The 22,045-nt window shown below is 43.6% G+C and overlaps 1 long non-coding RNA gene across 1 annotated transcript; it reads right to left on the minus strand.

The window, feature by feature from the left end:
* Window positions 1-14,522: 14,522 nt before the first annotated feature.
* LOC144336167 (uncharacterized) lies at window positions 14,523-16,926 on the minus strand. Its single transcript, XR_013407689.1, has 2 exons — window positions 16,670-16,926; window positions 14,523-16,525 (listed from the first exon to the last, which is right to left on the minus strand). It is a non-coding gene; the product is annotated as an uncharacterized LOC144336167 (long non-coding RNA).
* Between the last annotated feature and the right edge of the window lie 5,119 nt (window positions 16,927-22,045).

A 22,045-nucleotide genomic window follows, 5' to 3' on the forward strand; every position in this document is an offset into this window, starting at 1 on the left:
TCAGCCTGCAGTGACTGCCTGCAGGAAATCTCCCTGCTGGGAAGGTTGAAGGACTCAGGGATTCAGACTCCTGGGTTTACTGCAGTGCAGTTACACAATGGAAATTTTAGCTTCAGATTCATCAGCTACCGCCTGTTTGAAATTTACATACATATATATATAATAAACATAAATTATATAAGATATAATTCACATGTGATAAAACTTGCCAGTTTTAAGTGCGCAATTCAATGAGTTTTGACAAGTGGATAGTCGTGTAAAGGCTACCACAATTAGGAAATAAAACACTTCCATCCTCCGTGAAATGTTCTCTTGTGTTTTTTTTTATAGTCAACTCCTACCCTGACACTCCAGGCTCCGGCCACCACTGATCTGTTTCCCATACCTATGGTTTGCTTTTCCCCCAAAGTCATAGACATGGAATTATATAGTGAATAGGCTTTTGAATCTGCCTTCTTCAACAAGGGAATTAGTCGGTTCAAATTACCCCAGAGGCGAACTGGACATTACCAGTGCTCTTGGGGTTCCCTGCATTGTTTATTATCTTTCCTGGGGTTGGGTAGGGGATTATGGAGAGCTGTGGTGACCTACTGCCCTTGTAAGTGTTCCCGAGTGGCCTGTAGGGCCATGGGAGGGGTCTAAATCTGTGCACCAATCAAACTTACCAGGCAGCGCTCCCAAAGCATGAGGTTTTCTTGTTACCAGGCTTGTTGAAGGTTTGTTCTCCAGTCTTCACTCCTGTACCACAAGCATCCCTACCCAGGTGAGACAGGATATTAATTAACATTGTATAGAGTGGTTATGAGCACAGGATTCAGAGTCATGCAAAATGGATTTGACTCTTGGTCCTACTACTTGCATGTGGTATGGTTTTGGGAAGGTGCCTTAACTTTTGTGAGACTCAGTGTCTTTTTCTGTAAGATGGAATAAAACTAGGGCCGGGCGCGGTGGCTCACACCTGTAATCCCAGCACTTTGGGAGACCGAGGCAGGCAGATCACGAGGTCAGGAGATTGAGACCATCCTGGCTAACACGGCGAAACCCCGTCTGTACTAAAAATACAAAAAATTAGCTGGGCGTGGTGGTGGGCGCCTGTAGTCCCAGCTACTTGGGAGGCTGAGGCAGGAGAATGGTGTGGACCCAGGAGGTGGAGCTTGCAGTGAGCCGAGATCACGCCACTGCACTCCAGCCTGGGCAAGAGAGTGAGACTCCATCTCAAAAAAAAAAAAAAAAAAAAAAAAAGATGGAATAAAACCACCTACCTCACAGGCCTGTTGGGTAAATTAAATGATATTAAGTATATAAAGTGTCTAGGAAAGTCCTTGGCCCATGTTCTGCCCTTTATGATGAGTTTTTAATCTCTGTTTTTCATTTTGAATTTTAGGTTCAGAATAGGCATTGGGTTGACAAGATATAAAGCTAACTGGGATTCAAGTTTACATTTCCCCTTATAATGGCTGTTGCAACTAGTGACTCTTTGAAGCAGGGGCCATTTTGGCATGAAAGAGTTCCAAAGGCTAGAATGTCCTCTCTTGGTCCTCAACTCCAAGATTGATCCTCAGAGCTGATATTTTCTGTGCTTTGACTCCAAAAGATTGACCAATGTGAGCAGCAGAAACGAAGCCTGTTTCCCATTTCTTTTGGGCCACTGACAACCTAAACGAAGACCGGCTGTCATGAAGCCCTATGGATAAGACTCAAATAAATGCATATGTTTTTCTACTCGCTTTGCTGTAGTCCACACGGGTATTGGCCTTTTCAGAACACGCATGGGTATTTACTTTGTACTCCACTTTTAGTAAAATATATTTACCTCTTAAGGTTTATTTATATCGCCAATCTAAAGGGTCTATTTTTCTCCCCTTCTTGTTCATGAACCACTGAACGGGAGAGCTTCATCCTCTGTCCTGTGACTGTGTGGGCTGCCTTCAGGATGACATTGGGAGGTTCTGTGCCTGAGCCTTCAGTCATCTCAAACAGATGTCATGCTATGGGAGGGTGATTAGCCTCCTGTGCTCCAGAATGTTCCGGAACAACAAAAGAGTAAATTGTGACACATCAGAAAATAAAAGGCAGGCACATTTCTAAGGCATGCTTTTAGTCAGTGGAACAGACCAGCTGGCCTGGCTCGTGGGTAAGAGATGCTATTTGAGCTGTCAGTTCAGTTGCCAGGCCCCACATCTGTAGCTTGGGATGCGCCCACTTGTCTCTGAGATCTGCATATGTTCCTGGAACTTATTCAGGGGGAATAGCCCTTGGAATCAAGGTCCAGTAGGGAAAGATGGCCTTCAGTTTGTCCAAAGGGGAGATTTCTTGGGTGGCACCCTGAACCTCTTGGAGCCAAAAGTTCTGCTGTAGAAGGGTTTCTCAGACCTCGGCTGCTCCGAGGACAGTTAAGGAAAGACCTATGGTATGTATGAGGACTTCCAAGGGGTTTTTCTAGAGCTCAGTGTATGTGGAGGGTGGCAGAGGATGGGTATGAAAGAATGAATAGGGCCCAGGGTTTCTATACCATCAAAGGAATTTGATTTCTGTACCTCCATCCATCAAATTTATAGTAACTTCAACTTTCTCAAGTCTCTTTTTCCCCAGCTTTATTGAGGTAAAATTGACAAACAAAAATTGTATATATTCAAGGTATACAACATGATGCTTTGATATATGTATTCATTGTTAAATAATCGCCATCATTAAGTGAATTAACATATCAATTGCCTCACATAGTTAACCAAATCTCTTCTCTTTTTAGATTCTGCCAACTCATGTGTTCTTTTTGGTTGTGACCAACAATATTTTTATATCAATATTGCCTGTGATTTTCTCTTTCACCTTGGTGGCTGTTGTCAGGGTTCAGTGTAAGAACAGAAACTACATCTTTTAACTGGAGCTGCTAACTGCTCTATCAGATAAATCTCATGGTCTCAGTGACTTGGCATAAGTGGGTTTCTTTTTTTCTCCCTCACTTCAGTGACCACTGCTCTCATCATTTTGTCCTTGGTCATTGCTTCTTTTAGCATTTCTCTCATCCCAACACCCTTTTCCTCCCTCATTCCCCAGTTGTGGTTTTGTCTGGTGCTGCCACAATGGGAGAGAGCTTCTCTTCCAAGATGATTCTCTTCCAAGCAGTGAGTCAGGGACCCAGGCTAGTTCCATCTCGTGTTATCACCATCTCCACATATAGCTTCCAAGGTCACTGTGCTCATTTGCATCAAACAACTAGAAAGGAAAAGAATGGTGAAGAAGCCTATGTGAGAGGTTGGTTTAGGTTTGACCTGAAAGGTTCATTTCTGCTCACAATCCATTAGCATAGGGTCATGCCTAGTTGTAAGGAAGGCTGGGAAACATATAGTTGATGGGTACACAGGAGAAAAGAAAATAGGTTGGTGAACAGCCAGCCAGTCTGCCTTACCACTGTAGGTATTGCAAGAATAAAAGGATTTCATACAGAGAACCGGTGCTTACAAAATCATTGGAAAGCCTGAAGGTGCAGGGCAACTAGGGGCTGCAATTTAACAATTGGTTTTGAGGTCACTCCACTACCTACAACCTAGAAATCAGGAAACTGCATCTGCTGCTACTATTGGTGTGTCATCCCCACATCCCCCACACTGGACCAGATGATGGACTATGGACTCTATCTGCCACAAGCACTCATCTCTGCTGGTGCTCACCTATCCACCCCACTCCCTTCCACAGTAAGCCTTCCACCTTTCAAATCGAATGTAAGTGGATCTCACGGACTGAATCTAAAATCACCCTGCACTGTATCTACAGAGGAGGCTGGGAAATGTAGTTTTAATCTTCTTCCCCTGTGACACAGTGAAAATGAGAGGAAAGGTTGAAAATTGATGCCAGTGCCAATAGACAATACCTGGCACAACAACTTCATTCAGTAACCCCGTTTTCATCATTGCTGCTGCTTGGTGACTGCTCTTTTTGCACCTACTGTATCCCCTGGTCATTTGTCACTATTTTATTTTATAATGCTCATACTCCAGTGGTAGCTTAGCCTGATACCACCATAATAGGGGAGACTTTCTCCTCCAACAGTGAACCTTTCAAACAAACTTTTTTTTTTTTTTTTTGAGATGGATTCTTGCTCTGTCACCCAGGCTGAAGTGCAGTGGTGTGACCTCGGCTCACGGCAACTTCCACCTCCAAGGTTCAAACAATTCTCCTGCCTTAGCCTCCTGAGTAGCTGGGATTGCAGCCATGTGCCACCATACCTGGCTAATTTTTTTATTGTTATTTTTAGGTGAGACTGGGTTTCGTCATGTTGGCTAGGCTGGTCTTGAACTTCTGACCTCAGGTGATCCTCCCACCTCAGCCTCCTGGGCACAGTGGCTCATGCTGGGATTGTGGGTATGAGCCACTGCGCCTGGCCCCAAACAAACTTTTGAAGAGGAGCTGGGCTTTACAATTTATAGCCCCTCCACCAGACTTCATCAGAGTCACATCGCACCACATGGCGAATTTCTCTCTGGTGACCCATCAGTGTCCTAGGAGAACTTCAGGCCCCTGAAAAAATTCTTTTTTGTCTCTGGGTAAGAATCTCTTCTGTTTCTGGGTAGAACTGAAGTGGTGGTGTTGTCTGGGGCAATACCCAAGATTTGTTGTCTCATACCGAGGAAATCAAGGATGTGGACACACAAGAAGTGAAGAGTGGAGATGTAATAGGTGAAAGAAAGAAAAGCTCTCTCCTATAGAGACAGGGGTCCCAAGCAGGTTTTCCACTTCTGAAGTGAAATGCAGTGGATTTTATAGATGAGCTTGAGGAGGCAGTGTCTGATTTACGTAGGGCATGAAAGATTGGTTGGACCAGGTGTGCCGTTTGCATAGGGTGTGGAAAGCTGGCCTAATCTTTTATTATGCAGATGGGTTCTCTACCTGGCCAGCACCATGTTGCCTGTTTCTTTACTGTGCACGTGGTGACAAAGAAAAGGAAGATGGAGCCTCCATGTTGAACATACCTGGCCCTCAGGTAGCCCTTTTCTATTGGCACACCTGCCGGCATTCCCCCGTGCAAGCTTCCAGCTTGCTTATCTATGTCTACAGCTCGATTTTTCAGGCTGCTCTTTGTTAGAAAAGAAATGATTTTGGGTTGCTTTTCTTGTTAAAAGGAAAATTCTGCCAACGGCTCTTTTATCTTCACTATCTGCCTAAATAATTTCTTTCTATCTCCTGTGTCAGAACCACCCAGAAGCTTCTAGAATTTGGAATATCCCGTACTCCCTATTTTCCCCTGTTCGTCATCCCTGAAATACTGGTTGAAGTTTTCCCCAGGAAGAATTATGGGGTTATTTGGCCAACCGGCTACTGCTCTTGGGAGGTGACAGTGCAGAGGGGGACCACCCTGGGGCCTTCCACAGTCCCTCATCTTCACCTGAAGAGCATCCTGATGAGTCATGGTAGTGTTCTGATTCTTTCAAATGATACCACGCAGTGTATCGGTTTTCTCAGAATGATTCTGGGTGGGGCTGCACCAGCCCCACTGAGATGATCTGTTGCCTGCTGGAGCCTGGGTGGCAAATTTTCTAGCAGGATCTGAGAAGTCAATGAGTGAAGGCAGAACTGCCCCGGAGAGGAGGAATTCTGGCAGCATAAGCTCAGGGAATTAGTTTGGGAAGGAAAGTTTGTAATAACAGTGTTCCAGTTCCTGCTGAATAAAACATTCAGAGAGCTTTTCTTCTCCCAGCAGAAAAATAAAATACTCTGGAGGCAATAGGATAGTTGTTCTTTTTAAATGTTGTTTTTCATAAAACTCAGATGGTTGTAGTCATCTGACCATGACACTGTTCTCCCTCCTGCTCCTGCACTGGGCATCTTGTGGGTGTGTGTGAGACAACATGTCCTGGGGCTGTATCATGGTTCTCTCATTTAAGCAGATGGAGAAACAGCCATTTAAACGAATAGGGCATGAGCCCGGAGAAGGTATAACCAGCTGCAAACAGACCAGTAACTATGGTTGTTACACATCTGGTAGGTAGTTCTATAGCGAAGCAGCTAATGGGACTGGTATTTAAATGGCCATTAGTAGACTCCGACTCTGTGCACCCAATCAAGAAGTACCCTGGAAGCTCTCTCTCAGTGCCGCTCTGCTGTCATTTGGCTGCAGACTGGGCCAGCAGCAGAGCTCTGGTCTGCATGGTTGTCATCATTGCCGACAGGGAGAAACTTCATTTTTGTCGAACTGAAATAGGGGGTTCTGGAGTGGACTCCCCACATCCTTGAGGCATCGCAGAGGTGTGCGTCCTGTGGCCCTCTCCTGCACAGGTGAGAGTGCCAGCTTGGCACATCATGCACCTCCGGCGTCTGTCTCTCATTAACCTTGTATCGACAAAGCCGAGAGCCAGTTAATCCTAAGGATTCAATCCGCGTGAGTGCCAGGTTATTCCTTTTAAGCCCTCTGGCAAAGTGAAGAAGGGGGAGGTGCTTTTTCATTATGAAGGGGCCTCACAAGAGAACAGAGGCGGCCTCTGCCCACCTGGTGTACAATTCTGATTCCGAGGCTGCTGAGAGCCATTCCTTTGCCTTAGAGATTTGTTCACAGTTAAAATGCAAATATCTTTGGCAAAGAGAATTTATTCAGAATGCTTTTTAAAACTTGCCTGAAAAGTTTGAATAATGAGGAGCATAAAGATTTTGAGGAAAGCGGAGCTTGGTATTGATGAGGAACATCTGGACAGTTTAAGGCAAAAGGAAAAGGAGACACAAATGCTGGAGAGACACCTTTTCCTACATTTGCTGGGCCTCCTTTCTCCACCCCTTTTCAAGAAAAACCTCTTTTATTTCCCCTTGTTTTTCATGGGTATTAACAACAACAGGTCGGGTGCAGTGGTTCATGTCTGTAATCCCAGCACTTTCGGAGGCAGAGGTGGGAGGATCGCTTGAGTCCAGGGGTTGGAGACCAGATTGGGCAACATGGTAAAACCAAATCTCTATAAAGAATACAACAACAACAACAACAACAAAAATTAGCCTGGCATGGTGGTGTATGCCTGTAGTCCCAGCTACACATGAGGCTGAAGTGGGAGGACTGCTTGAGCCCAGGAGGTCAAGGCTGCAGTGAGCCAAGATCACACCACTGCACTCCAGCCTGGGCAACAGTGAGACCTTGCCTCCCTCTGTTCATGCTTGTTGTCCTGGTATAATTATTAATAGTGAGCACCTTTTACTCTCAGAAGGGTTCCAATTTGAACAATAAATCATATAATCACCCTATTGATAGGTACCTCATAGAAAAAGGGTATTTGTTTTGTCTCTTGTTTCTGTCTTCATTGCTTTTGGTCTGGTTTTGGGGAAGCTGCAAGGAGACACACGCTTCTACCTTCACATAGCAATTCAGTGACAAGTAGAAACATGAATCAAGTGGTAAAACAAACAAACAAACAAACAAAAACCCAAGGCAAGCCTAAAATACATCAAACTGCACCAAAAATGCAGATTAAAATGGAACGTGTTGTCCGTGGGTCCCTGATTCCTCCTCAGGCCCCCAATGCTGGCTGTGATCACTGCTTAGCACTAAAGCCATCAGCCTGGCAGCAGGGACAAGGCTTTGGAAAATGGCACAGCAGGTTAGTCTACTTGTGGCCTGAATGGAACTTTTTGGGAGTACAATATGCTGAAGATGTGGCTGTGTGGTAGTGTAGCCGCCCAGTGGGTTCTTGCCCACTGCCTAGACAGTAGGGGTATTGTGTGATGGAGGTACTCAAAGTAGGGGGAGGACACAGTCACATCTGCTTCCAGCACCAGCAAAGTGAAGGGTGATCACTCGTCCTGGCCTCTCTGCAGAGGAGGGACTTTGGAGATATGTGTACACACACACACATGCATATACATGCACACATACACACACACACAAAGCAGGCACTCAACATATGGGTGAGCTGACAGTATGACATAGTATAAATAGATCTGGTTTTGGAGGCAATCAAATCTGAGTTCAAATCCTCCCAGCTCCACAATTTATGAGCTGTGTTACCTTGGCCAAGTTTCTTAAACACTCTGAGTCTCAGTTTCCTTTACTATGAAACGTAGTAGTTATGAGTGTTAGCTGATATAATATATTCCAGCTTTTAGCACTGTGTCTGCCCCACAGGATGGTCAATAAATGTTAGTTTCCAATTTATCCTCATCCTGCCTTCCAGCTCTAGTACTTAAGAACCTGTAAGCGCAGCGGGAGGAGGCTTATGGAAGAGAAAAATGTGCTCTCTTCTGGCCAAGGGAGCATGACCACAGTCAACCTTTTATTTCGTTTCAGTTTTTATACTCATTACAGGCAGCATCCAGGTTTAGCCCCACTCATCCAACTTCATATATTCCGTAGGGATGGCCTGGCTCCCGGCTTATGAAATGGCAATTGTTGTATGGCTGCTGAACAGAGGAATACAGTTGGGTAAAGAACAGGGAGTGTTTTGTTTACCAGAAATCATGCAGCTCGGAGTTATGTTTTGATTCCTTGAAGTTCCTGCAGGTAGATCCTGTAGTGATTTGGCACGGGTGTTTGCCTTTCAAACACTGCTGAAGGCCTGCTCCTCTTTCTACTTCTTGCTATCTCCAAGAGGGTAACAGGATCTGTCTCCCAGAAAACAGCCTGCTCTTGGCCTGTTACTATTGTGCATCCTCTGGGTTTGGCCTTGACTCTCCTGTGTGCAATGCTGTGAGCAGAATATCAATTGGTGTAGAGGAGAAGCAAGTCAGGCACTGCCAGCCCAGGGCCTGCATTATCGGGGAGAAATCATGCTGCATCACAGAAAATAACTTCTTTTTCTCACTTTATAAATTAGCTTGGCAATTGCTAGAATGATGAACCCTTAGTCTCACAGATCGTGCTTGTAAAGAGTAGGGAAAAAGGAACCAGAATGCAATGCTCTTTGCCATTCCAAAAAAGAATCCTGAGTGGGAATTACTCTGGCAATCCCTGGGATACCCTATTCTCTACCCTCCCTGACTCCACTTTTTTCTCCTTAGTTGCATGCCTGTTTTTGTTGATCTATTGCAGAAAGCTTTGGCTAAGACATGGGATCTCAGCTGGGGCTTCCAGGCTGGGGAGAAGGACAGGGACCCTGCTTTTTACAGGAGAAGGACCATGCAAAATGCTAGATTCCTGTGCCTGGTAGTCGACTAGCCTTTTCAGATATAGGTTTATCCTGTATATTGATTTTGTCACAGAAGCATAAAAGCAGAGATCCTCAGAGCTAGAAATGAACCAAAACGTCATCTAGACTCACCCCTTTGCTCCATAGATAAGGAAATTGAGACGCAGAGAGGATAAGTGACCTACCCAAGGTCTTCATGCAGCTGACAGGTGGCCAGGCTGGGCTAGATCAGGAGCCTGGGTGGGCATCAATGTGCTTCCCCTTCCTTGCTCTGCCTATCAAGGAAACAGGCTTAGGCTTCCCGAAGGGAAAATGGGTGGATTTTTCTCATTTCATTTTATTTCAAAGTAAAAAACGCTTTCATAATTTGTTCTTATTCTACTTGCGAACTCTAATTACTAGTTCTAGTGTTAACTACTTAACATAATTTACTTAATTAGCTAATTGCTAACAATGGAAAGTAGTTTTATTTGACCTTTTATATTCACATTCTTCCCACCATAAAGAAGTTCATGTCTGTGGTGTTGAGTGACATTAACATAAATGGTGAATTACTTGGCAGAAAACCATAGTCTAGCTCCTGAAGGTCACGCTTTTCTCTATTAAACACTCTGTACTCCTTTATAAAGAAAGGACAATTTTGAATTAAAAGCAGTACACACATAGATACATACTAATCATCAGGGAGAGTTAATGTCATAATTAAGTATAGAGGAATTGGGGCTCCTTAGGTCTGATTTCAAGTTTGGCTTCTACCCTTTCCCAGATAGGTGACTTTGAGCAAATAACCTAAGCCTCTATTTCCTCAGTGGTAAAATGGGTGTGATGATTGTGCTTATTTTGTAGTTGCAATGAGGATTAAGTGGAGGTGATATGTATGTAAAGTTCTTAGTACCTTACCCGGTAAATACCAAGTCTTCAGTAAATAGTTGTGAATACATATGTATTACAGAAAAATTGGGGAGCTCACACAGATATGAAGAAGGAAATAAAGTCTGCCTTAGTTCCACCTCTTAGAGACTGCTTCTCTTCCCATTATGTACAGAATGACAGAAGATGTAATGACAGACCCATGTTCTTAACCTAAAGTATGTATATTTTAGTAGGCTATGAGTTCCTAATGTACATACAATTTACTAGGCTGCTTTTTTTCTTTTAACATTCTTTGTGGACAGCTTCCCTTATTTTTTAAAATCATGATTTTTGACGGGAGGAGATAATTATGCAACTTCATTGTGGCAGTAGCTAATGAGTACAGGGCCCTCGATCTTTAGGTTTTATCTCATTGAGTAAACGTGACTTTTAATGTCTATAAATTATTCCATAGACATATCATAATTCATTTAATCATTTCCCTGTTGTTGCAAGTTAGTTTGTTTTTCCTATTTTATTTTATTTTTTGACTTTATAAACTTCTTAGAATATAAATCTTTGCCTGCACTTTTGATCATATTCTTAGGACAGATTAAGTAAATTATTGGGTCAAAACACAAACACTTGTCAGAATCTTACTCCATACTGCCAAGTGGCTTTGCAAAAACGAGCAGTGCTTTGCTTTGTAAAGCTCATTCCTCAAAGCTGCACAGGCCAAGGTTTCCGACTGGGCTGTTTTGTGAAAAGGGTAGTCAAAATCCAAATATTCTTGGTGAATCAGGAGTCAGTTTCCTCTTCCTTCCTCTCCTGGGCTATGTCTAGGACAGTTGGAAATATCTCTGGTTTGGGGATCCTTTCGGACCTCCTCCTAAGAAAGTCCTGTGTATACTCATTTGGAGGCTACCTAAACCTGAACTTGACCTCTAAAGCTCAGCTAATCTAATCCTAAGTCTTCTGATCAGTGGCATGGCATCCTCCATCATGCTTGTATTTAAAAGCTTTCAAAACGGTCAAGCCCATGGGTTCTTCGCTCAGTTTGCTGTTGGATGGATAATATCCCTTTTTTGTTAGAAAGTTACTGCTGAAGTTTACCCTCAAATCCTTAATGAATTTGGTCCTGGTGAGGGTACTCTCCAGGCACCTGGCTTCCCTTCTCAGTGCGTGGGCAACAACCCCATCACAGGGAAGCTTTGCTGATGCCCTCTCTGTGGGCATGTTACAGGTACAGGGAATGTTTGTTACCTGGCTTGGGTATTGTTAAGCTTCTTCTCCAACTTTTCTTCCTTGAATCTAGACTTTTTACCTTTCCTGGAATCCTTTCTAGTCTCATGGCTGCTCCTCTGAATTAATTTATGCCTCAAATGTTGCATTTTTTTTTTTTTTTGAGATGGAGTCTCACTGTATCCCCCAGGCTGGAGTGCAATGGCGTGATCTTGGCTCACTGCAACCTCCTGTTCCCAGGCTCAAGTGATTCTACTGCCTCAGCCTCCTGAGTAGCTGGGATTGCAGACATGCACTACCACACCCAGCTAATTTTTGTATTTACAGTATAGATGAGGTTTCACCACGTTGGCCAGGTTGGTCTCGAACTCTTGACCTCAAGTGATCCACCTGCCTCAGCCTTCCAAAGTGGTGGGGTGACAGGCGTGAGCCACCATGCCCAGCCAAATGTTGCATACTTAGTTAATTGGTTTCTCTGCTGCCAACCTCTGCTTCCTCTAACCTGTCCTGAACCCAGCTGGCAAATTAATCTTCTTTAAACATAGTCCTGAGGCTCCACTCTTCCCTGATAACCAGATTAAGCATACTGTCAAGGGCATCCACGGTGTAGTCCCTGTTTCCTGGTTACCCCATTGCATTTTGCACCCAAAAGGCGTTACTTGCTGTTCTCCAGTGGACCCAATCCTTTTTAGACTTCTTACTTTCCCCTTGCTTAATTGCCCTCCCTTTACCCATGTCTCTGTGTTGAAATTTCATCAATGATTAGTGGCTATCCCAAACGCTCCTATGTGAAGCCTGTCTTAACCCTCTTCACTAGAATGAAAGCTTACTCTTCATGAATACCTATTGCATATTCCTCTGTCTTCTCAGTCTGCCCCATATTAGAATGATTTCTTTGGCTGGAGAATTCTCCCTTTGTCCCAATCTTGGCAGATAATAAACTCCTGGATGGCAGGGCTGTGTCTGCTTCCTCTCTGTATCACCGGCATCACCTGAGGAGTGCTTTGTACATGGACACTCACATGTTCTGAGACAGAAGTCCTCGGACGCAGCCCTCCTCTTGTGTTGCATAAGAGCGGGAGCAGCACAGCTGCCTGGATTTATTGTTTTTCCCAAGGGAGGTGATTATAACACTTTATCTTCCCCTTTTGGCTTTCAGCCAGTGGCTCTGCATCTAATCTCTAATTTTCTTTTTGTTTAAAGGGTTGTTCTGTCTTCCCAGTCAAAGCAAAATGATGATGGTAATAATGTGAGTTGTTATTTCTTGAAAACCTACTATGTGCTAGACACTGTGCTTTACATATGAGATCTCATTTATTAATCTTCACAAACATTTTATAAATTAGGTACTATTTCCCTTTTTTATGGATGAGAAAATGGAAGCCTGGAGAGATTAAAAAACCTGCACCCAAATCATTGAAGTTGTAGATTAGAGTTGGAATCAAGAACTGAACCCAGCACTGTCAGCCCGTCTTCTCACTATGTCCTGCTAGAAAAGGATGACTTAAGAGTGGGGTGGACATCAGACTTGGCTCACTTTTCCTGGGACCTAAGACCATGAGACATTTGCAGTAGAGGGACATGCAAACCTCTATTACAGCTTAGTTTTGCTGAGCACTGGCTCCTCTTCATCTGTTTCAGGCCTTAGGAAAGGACAGGGAGATTGAGTTAAGCCTCTGCTCCCAGACATATCACTGCACCAATAGGCAAAATGTACCCTTGATGTTAAATTGTGGGAAACTTGACTCATTGCTATACTATCCAGGTCATCTGCTTGCTGGGCAAAGGCAGTTAAAAATAGGTACAGTATATGCCAAGATTAAGACGCTCTTAAAACTAGTTATGGTGGGAGAATTCAATGCTGATTTTTAAGGAACTCTAGAAAAGAGTACCTTTGCTTAGTGATTGATGTAAAGTAGTCACTTAATAGACATTAATCAAATAAATGAATTAATTAATGAATATAGGAATGAATTAGTGGTATTTTATGGGTTTTTTTAACTGGCAAGTGATGTGGAATAATGGGAAAAATGGGATCTGCCAATCATTAGTGCGCTGACCTTGAGTAACTTATTCTCCCTGAGGTTCAATTTGTCACGTGTAAAATGGCAATGTTAATACCCACTGTCAAGAACTATGGGAAATCTGAGATTTTACCTTCTTTCAAGCTAATGTGGCCTGACACATTTTCAAAGATGCTTGCAGAAGACATGGGTATTTTGGGTCAGATACATGGAATTTACTACTCATGGCATGGCAAAACATGAACATCACCATATTTTTATCTATTTCCTTTGCAAATGGCTCTGATGTATGCTCGTTCACAGAGTGAGCTGTGTTAAAGAAGAGGGACTCCAAGCTTAGGTGTCCAGAATTTAAAATGGGCAGTAAGCATGCTTGCCTTTTTCTCTGGCAGAAGATGCTATCTTCCCTTTTTCAGGCTGTTCGCTCTCCACATGTCCTTGAGAAGATATATTGGAACAAAGGGTGATACTGCCATGCTTGCAAGACATACTGAGTGCATGAAACCAGTGAAGGATTGTCTCCCAATCTACCTCATATATTTTGTTTCATGAAAATTAAAGAACTAACATATTTTATCAGTTAGAACGGGCTGGGCAATTCTGCAGCAACACATGACTGTCACAGTGCCTTAAACCATGAAAGATTTCTTGCTAATGCCACATATTCACGGGGAATTGGCTGGGGACTCTGTTTCACATCAGGCTCACTCTGGTTCCCAGGCTGAAGGAAGTGCCATGATGTGGCATATTGACATGGCAGAGGGCAAGTGAGTGTGCAAAATTGCAGGCTGACTCTACAAACTCCACTCCAACTTCATCCCAGAAGCGATATGCATCACTTCTTCTCACATTTCATTGTCCAAAGCAAGTTATGTAGCCAAACCTAACCTCAAGAGGGAAGTGAAGTGTGCCCAGAAGAGCCAGAAATATTTATTTGGTGGGCAGCACAAATTACTGCTACCCAAATGCAACGTCCTTGCACAAGTCTGGACACATTAAAAATGGTCACTTCCCTCTTCTTTACTTCTGGAGTCATGAATTTGGACAAGGTCAGAAGTGTGGTTCTTTGGTTAAGAAAAAAACTCACGGTGGTCATGGATTCAGGTTGTCCTCTGTCTGTCGGCACCCGTGGTCAAGAAAATTTGCAGAATTTCCAGTATACTATGTGCCGAAGCTTATCAATCAAGTTAATAAATACTAATTATTAATATGCATTCAAGATCACAAGTTTGTTGGTCAACATTAAAAAAGAAGAAACATAGAATTTTTCCGAATCCCCAATTATTGCACAGAGATAATAATTAGATTGAGAAAGAAAAGAAAAATGTTGATTTATTTTCATTCATGGAACAATGCAATCACAGACTCAATAGCTGAAATACTTTCTGACTTGAACTGGTCACTGCGTCTGACTAGCAATCATTGAATGCCACTAGAATGAAATAAACATTACTAATTATCACAGCCTCCATGCTTCAGAGTTTAAAGACACCAGACAGGTCATTAATTTCTTTTTTCATTCATTGAGAGCCCCTATCTGTCAGGCACTGAGTTAAGGATGTGGGGACACAATTAGAAGCAAAACTGAAATGGTTCTTGGCTCCAAGGAGTTTAGAGTCTAGAGGGAAAAAAGATAACAGTAGAAACTAACTCTTATTCATGGCTTGCTTACTAGGGGCTGAGCATGCGGCTGTGCAATACATGTGCATTTCATAAGAGAGTCAACAGCCTTGTGTTGGTTTATTACTCACAAGAACCCTGCGGAGATGGTGAGAACCATGGCCTTGACTTGGTATAATCAAGACTCAGAAATGTTATTCAGTATATTTTTGGGGTGCCAGGAGAGCTAGGTCAGAATTCAGCTCTCACGTCTCAGATTACAGATGCATTGACACCTAACCATTTTCACTAACTGGCACCACAAAAACCAGCTTTGTTTATGGGTTGGGCATCCCCACCTCCAGGCGGTGCCTTCTCTTAGTTAATATTTCCCATCAATGAATGAATTATTCAAAGAATTGGTTGCACACCTATTTGATGTCAGGCACTGTGCAAAGTGCCTACTCGCTACAGATTTCACACTACTCCTACAATTATCTGCAAGGAATCATGATTTGACAAATGAAGAAATGAAGAATCATAGAGTGAGAAATTTGCCTATTATTTCCAGGGTTCAAAATTGGTGGAGGGAGCCAGGAATCAACCAAGCCATGTTTGAGCCAGAACTCTTCCTAGGGGCACAACTCTGCCCCTGTGAACTGCTGGCAGGTCTGGCCAGTGGATACTCTCAGACCTATAACCGTGGCTCCTGCCAGACATCCCTAAGTCCCCCTGCAATAACATTGGGATGAAATCTAGGCAGCTAGTAGAAACAGATCACTTTGAGGATACCTGCCTCTTCTCACTGCAGCAGCACAACTTGCTGCTTTTACTCACCTATTCTAATGAATTCAACAAACATTGACTGAACAGCTTCAATGTAGCACTCCCTGGAGGCTACCAGGGTGAGTTCAACATAGCTCTACTCTCAAAGGGTTGAAAATCAACAATGGGAGAGAAACTTAGAACCACAGAAACTATAATGCAGGTAGACAACTCAGGGTTATAACAAGCAAAATGCAACGAGAGAGAGAGAGAGAGAGAGAGAGAGAGAGAGAGAGAAAATCCTACTGGGAAATCTGGGAAGGCTTTGGGGGTAAGTGTGTGATTTGTCAGGGATTTAAAGATAGATAACTCAAGTGCTCGAAATGGGCAGAGGGGAGTGGAGGGAAAGAGTGAGTGTGAAGAAGCCACATCACGCAAGCAGAAGAAGGGGCTGTTTCTTTCAGAGATTTGTAACCTGGAAGAAGAGTTGTTTTTCCAGAGTTCACAAAGTCTGACCCATTTTCACAGAGCGTGTGGGGAGGAACAACTAGTGCAAGCCAGGTGCCGTTGGAGAAGCTGCCTCAAAGGTTAGCTGAGAAGAAAGGCTGTTGTGGACACTTAGAAGTCTTTTCTGAAAGGGAGCCATCTGGTGCTTAGTACCAAGAAAGCTTCTTTCTGTTTTTCCAGGCTTCTGGGCGCTGGTGGCTGATGCACAGTTCCCCTGGGCTTTGCAAGGGTGGAGGGACTGGTGGTGGCTTCCTGGGCTGTAAAAGGCTGCATCTCATGCCTGAGGTCCCAGCCTCTGCACCTCTGCAGAGTGTGGTCCCCATGGGGAGCTGATGAGCTGACAGCTGTCTCTTCAGAGGCCCCCTGGGTCTTCATTGCCTCTGTGTGCATGTCCCCTTGTGGGAAGCATGGAAGGTTTTGAATCCTGGCCAGTCACATCTGGGAAAAACAACCCAAATGTTAATCCATCTGGAGAGAGAACTAATCCATATCTTCTGCTGTCTTTATCTTTTGTTTTTCATCTCTGGATTTTTAAATCTAATTATGAAGCCAGAACGAGCCCCCTGCAAGCCTGTCTCTTACCCTTCAGGCAGCCTTTAAACGTTCCTTTGTGCACGGTCTCCTTATGCTCCTAGCAGAGTTCCTTTCATCGGAATGTGGCACAGCTCTTTAAACAGAGAAACAAAGCCTCACTACACCCTCATGAGGAAAGAAGCAATCATAACTTGCTTTCACCACAGCTGAGAAGATGAAGGAATGGGCGGCCACTTGCTTAAGGAGTCCCAGCTACTATGGCCTTCCTAAAACAACAAGAGCACTAGCCATATCCTGCCCTTGTGTATTTTCCTAGAAGTGGACTCAGGTTCAAGAAGGAACTTTGTATATTTCTTCCTAAATGGGCTCCTCCTCCTGTACCCTGTGTTTAGAAAAATGGTATCAACCAATCACCTGAGCCTGGATATTTCCACTCTCTTAGGCAGTGGAGACTTAACTGATCTTTCAATGGTCATGTCTCTTCTGCCTTTTCTCTCTCTCTGATACTCTGGGGTACCCTGCTAGTCTGGATTACTACCACAGCTTGCCCTCCTTAGTCTCTGTTTTTATTGTACGTTCCTCCTAATCTACCCCCCAGGCTGCTATCAGACTAAACTCTCTAAAAGACAAACTTAGTTAAGTTATGCCTTTGCTTAAAATCCTTCTCCTATAGGATAAGATGGAAACTCCTTAGCCTGATATAAAAGCTCCAGGCTCTACCTGTGCAATCTCACCTGCCACCTATACCTGTCTATACTCTCTATAACCAGCGTTTTGGAACTACTTCTTGTTTCCTGGACATGATGCCGCCTCCTTTTGCATGTGGTCCATGCAGTAATCTGACCCTCCTGTCAGGGGAAAACCTACCTGTCATCAAAATCCAGCTCAAGGGTGGTCTCCACTCTGAACAACAAATGGTAATGAGTACTTGCTTCTTTGTGTTGCATTGTATTTTCACTGGTTTTCTGTTGGAGCACACAATAAGATTATTATACTTACTCCTTGTTTACATATTCTCACCTCACCCCTAAATAGCCTGTGCATTTCTCCTAGACAAGTGCTGTGTCTTACTCATCTTGGCCTTTTTGGCACCCAGTGTAGTGCCTTGAAGATAGTAGGCATTCAATAAAGTTTGCTAAGTGAGTAGAATTATCACATCCATCATGGGAAAGAACATTAACAGATAGGGAAATTGAGGTTGAGGATTTTCCTAGACTCATGCTGTTAATTAAAGTACTGATGCAATGACTGAAACCCAAGTCTTCTGCTTTATAGGCCATTATACTTCTTTAGATCCTCAAGCCAACAACTCTAGGAAATTGCTTTAGGGAAGAGTTTATACTCATCTACATGTCACAGATGACAGTAATTTATATACCCAACCAATATTTTCATGGGTTTAGTATAAACCAGGCACTGTGTTAGACATTACAATTATAGGAGTATACAAGACAAAAAATATCCTTTCCTGCAATAAACTTTCTACTTGGACAAACAGACACAATACAGATAAAGAGGTAAATAAATATGAGGAGAGCAGGCAGGGGCCAGATCAGGTAGAAACTTGAAAGCCATCATAAGGTTCCTGGATTTTATTCTAAAGAATAACCAGAAGCCATTGGTAGCTTTAAAGGAGGGAATTTGATGGCTATGTGGACATGAGTTTGGCACAGAGAAGATGGGGGGACACAAATTTAAGAGTTACTGTAGTTTCTGGAGAGATATGATGATGGTGGCAGTGGAAGTGAAGGAAGGTGAACTGATTTGTTTTATGGGTAACCTGCCAGTTTGTTGATGGACTGGTTGTGGTTAGCATCCTTGGTCTGGAATAGTCTTAAGCCATGACTATCATCTGCCTGCCTCTCAGTATCATGCTGATGGCTGCAGATGCATTGAGTTGGTACTCTTGAGTCATTGAGGAAGTCCAGCATTTGGTCATCATCAGCTATTTCCATGAACAACCCCATAACACTTTATTATGTGAACAATATTATTGAAGCCCTTCTTTGGGATTCAGACTTTTTCTTGTACTCCCAAAGGCCAAGGATGATGGCAACAGGGCCCTGGTCCTGGGCCAGTCTGGATCTGAGTATGGCCTTGAAGGATCTGACACTAGGGCTAGTATGGTATAAGAGCCTGGGACTTGAAGCTGTACAGTCTCATTTTCAAGTCCTTGCTCAACTGTTTACTAGCAATGTCACTTTGGGAAGAAATTTTTAACTTCTCTGAATCTTAGTTATCTTATTTGTAAAATGGGCATCATGAATACACACCTCACAGAGTTGGTGTGAAAATGAATGACATAAGTAAAGCCCAGGAAGGGGGAAGGGGTCAAGAAGAAAACTCGAGGACAGGCGGGAGCAGTCCTTGCATTCCCTGGTACCAGCTTGGTCTTGACATAACTGTGCCCCAAGAATCAGAATTTTCACATTCCTAGATGGGTGCTCACCCAGTTTTAGGGAAACATTTTTTTCCCTCCTCTGTGGTGGCACTTTGAGGAGGTATAGTATGGAGCACAAGGGAATTCTCATAACCAGTTAGTGGAATGAACTTTTCTTTGTCCCAGTGAGGATGATAACAGCAGGGTAGATTTATGGCAACATGATGAAGATATCCACCTTCAGCCAGTACTGCAGCAGCCTCTGGTGTTGATTGTGGACTTGGGGGTAAGGTGGAAGCTACAAGAGGAGATTCCTGAAAGGATCCTTCTCTTATTGACTTTCCCATAAATGTGTGGTTTTGAGTGGTGAATAGAGAAGGATATCTCTGTGGGCAGATGTTGGCTGCCGTGGCATAAGTTGTTCCTGGCGGGTCATTCCCTTGGAGGCTAGGGGTTCTTTAGACAGGAAACCAAGACTTGTGGACCTTAGGCAGGCATACAAAAGCATTCCCTGGTCTTCTTTGAGCTTTGGCCTTTTTGAAAATAACTTTGAGCGGTCTCAAGCAGGGATCATAAAGCCGATTTACCTTTGATTGGTAGTTGATGCTGGAGTACTAAGACTAAGTCTTCATTCAATGAGGAAGAGTGTGTGGTTGATTAGTGATGTCTGCCATGAGCAGCCTAGGGAGGACTACAGCATGTAGGCTATGGATTGGTCATCCCTGATGTGGAGATTCAGGAGGGCCCTCTAGGATGGCAGGAACTAAATGTGCCCTTGTATCTCCATGCACATTTAGCCCCTTACTAAATAAAAATGGATAAACTACATTGTGTAAACCAGATTAAATGGTTGCTTGTTATTTTCTGTTTATTTATCTTTTTTGATCCCTTAACCATTACTTTAACTTTCTAAAAATTTTATGGCTGGGTCTCTACTTTGTCACATGGAACTATCAGAGAGTACATATCTGGGTGAGAGCATAAAGGGGAAGTACAAGTGCCTGAGAAGAGTGATGCTGGTGGTGGACATCGCCCTAAGACTCCAAGAAGAAGGCAAACCTCAGAGTCCACCTGCCCACTTCCCACATATAAATTTTCCCTCCATTGCTAGCTGTAGGCAAGCTGAATTCTAATTCTGTGTAGGTAAGATTTCATTCTTTTCTTAGCTTTACCTTTTTGAGAATCTGTCACCCAGGCTGGAGTGCAGTGGCAATTATAGCTCACTGCAACCTCGAATTCCTGGGCCCAAGTGATCCTCCTGCCTTGGCCTCTCAAAGTGCTAGGATTACAGGAGTGAGCCACTGCATCTGGCCCTATTTTAATTCTAAATTTTATTAGGAAAAGGAGGGGAACTATATCGAAGGGGATGTATACCAAGAATAATTAAATTGAGTGTTTACCAAGTATTTTTGTGTATTTTATCTCCCAACTGCTCTATGGGGTAATTACTACTGTCACCATCTAGTATTTGATAAAATATGTTTGGAGAGGACCAGAAACAGGCCTGAGATCTCAAATCTAGCAAAAGACAGAGTCATATCCCCTACCCAAGTGTGCCAGCCCCTAGTGTGCATGCTCCTTGGTCCTGCCTTGCTGCCCCTAGAGTAGGTCGGGGTTTGTGATCCTGATGGAGCCTCCAGTTGGAGGTGGGCTCTGAGACGGTTGAACCCAGGCCGGGATTGCTGCCCAGTTCAGGGCCAGAGAGCTTCACTGGGCCACTGGGGAAACAGGAGAGGCCTGGGAAGCTCTTGTGTTCTTTGAGCCAGGGAAGTGAACAGCTTCCCTGCTGAGAGGGGTAGCTGTGAATCGAGGTGCACACAGCACCTGCTAGACTGTGGAGCGTGCTGGAGACTAAAAGCCTGACTGACATTGTGTTCAAGAGACCCCCCTGGGCCGCCTGTCTGGTCGTCTGGGCTAAAAATGCTTTCAACCACAGGATTTGCTCTATGGATTTTTTATTAATAAAACTTTCAGAGCACTGCATGGGGTGTTAGCTACGTGAGTTTCACTGAGTTTGTGTGGGAATTGTATAGCTCAATCACCAAGCAAGGCATCCTTGCGTTCTTTCTGTGTTATGTGTGTGTAGTGGTGCTGGTGGGGGGTACTGACGGGGTACAGATTTAACTTAATGTCATAGTGAATATTTTTAGAGACTTTTTGAATACTGTGTAATTGTACTAGCTATACTTTGGGCCCAGTGTTACTGTTCAGTTGACAAAATACTAACTGCTAATTACAATAAACAAAGGATTTTATTTCTCTGGGGAAAAAAAGAAGATCTCTGCTTGAAGCAGACCAAATTACCTACTTGAAATTAAAAAAAAAAAAAAAAAAAAAAAAAGCCTATGACAGGCACACCCAAGACAATTTTTTTTTTTTTTAATCACAATTACATCTGTATGGCTTGAAAACAAGGAAGCCTCTCTTTATACCTTCTGTCTGAATGCGGTGGCAGAGAGATTAGAGAGGTTTTGTGTGTAAAGTTTAAACTGAAGCCTGGATTTTGTGTGGCTAAATAGCAATGCTTACTCCAGCATTGTTCCCTTCTGGTTTCAGTGTGTAGACAGATGCCTAGGGACTTTTCCATGAGCTAGCAAGAAAGGAGGTAGGATTTGCAACCTCCCATTTCACAGATAGAGAGGGGAGAGGGAAGAGGAGAGGGGAAGCACAGACCACTCCGTGGAATGTTAGCGCTGCCGTGTACTGTGTGGCCTGAGGCATGTTCCCTTATCTCTCTGAGCCTCATATGCAAAATGAAAAGAACATTAGCTGTTGTGAGTAGATGGAAATCATTTAGCACAGCATTTACACAGGAGTGTTTAGGCAGTGTTGGCTATTATTTTTAAGATGTGCTCAATAAATACGGGGTGAATGAATGAAGAATATTTGTTCCAATCACAAGATGCTTCAGGCAGCCTTTTCAATTTTAAGTTACACCAGGAAGAAAGCCTAATGAAGTGCCAGCCTCCCCCAGGAACCTTGTAACTTCTGATGGTCTCCAACAAGGACGGCGCTAATCTTCCTGTTTAACTGTGGGCATCTGT

The sequence above is a fragment of the Macaca mulatta genome, chromosome 17 (assembly GCF_049350105.2).
Source record: "Macaca mulatta isolate MMU2019108-1 chromosome 17, T2T-MMU8v2.0, whole genome shotgun sequence".
NCBI classification, from domain to species: domain Eukaryota; kingdom Metazoa; phylum Chordata; class Mammalia; order Primates; family Cercopithecidae; genus Macaca; species Macaca mulatta.